Source organism: Myotis brandtii, unplaced genomic scaffold (assembly GCF_000412655.1).
Source record: "Myotis brandtii unplaced genomic scaffold, ASM41265v1 scaffold165, whole genome shotgun sequence".
NCBI lineage: Eukaryota > Metazoa > Chordata > Mammalia > Chiroptera > Vespertilionidae > Myotis > Myotis brandtii.
This window is the reverse complement of record NW_005356042.1, coordinates 5,782,328-5,783,004: the sequence shown is the minus strand read 5'-3', so window position 1 is coordinate 5,783,004 and position 677 is coordinate 5,782,328.

Here is a 677-nt window from a genome sequence, read left to right as displayed (position 1 = left end):
TCAGGTAGAAACTGTGGTTTATATAACATGCCTAAGTTTAACCTAGGTTACCCAAGGACTCTAGATAATGTGTTTACCCAAAACTGTAATTAAATTGCATGCTGTCTCTGCTTCTGTAAATTGCTTTTTTTGAAAACTAGGTTCCTCATTCCAAACCTTGAAATGTAGTCAATACCTTTGTGATTTTTTGACTGCCTCTGTTCAGGGATTCAAAGTTTTTAATGGGAAATGTTATCTGTCTTTATTGCTTAAATATGTAAAATTGTTTAGCTAGTGAAATTTCTGTTTGTGTCTCTTAAAAATATGAATGTATTGCTAATCTGAGGCTGTTTGTTTGTTAGGGACTTTGATTTGCTAAAAGGTATTTGTGGCTTTTCTAGGCCAGTGTCATTTGGCTTGCTGGTTAAAGGAAAGCACCGGGCCCTAGAATCTGTAAAAATGGCTGGGAATGAAGCTGGTTAAATGTATTGAAAGGGTTTGGTACCTGTTGCTGCTAGCAGAGGAGGGGCTGATATCCCCTTCTATCGCACTCCCTTGAAAGAGGCCTGGTTGCTGCTCTGCCACAAAGGGAACTGGTAGAAAGGCAAGAAAGCAGAGCGCTGTAACTAATAAACAGGGTTAACAAAAGGGCACTCTCCCTGGACCTGGAAGCCATCGGGACTTTGAAGTTCTCCAAG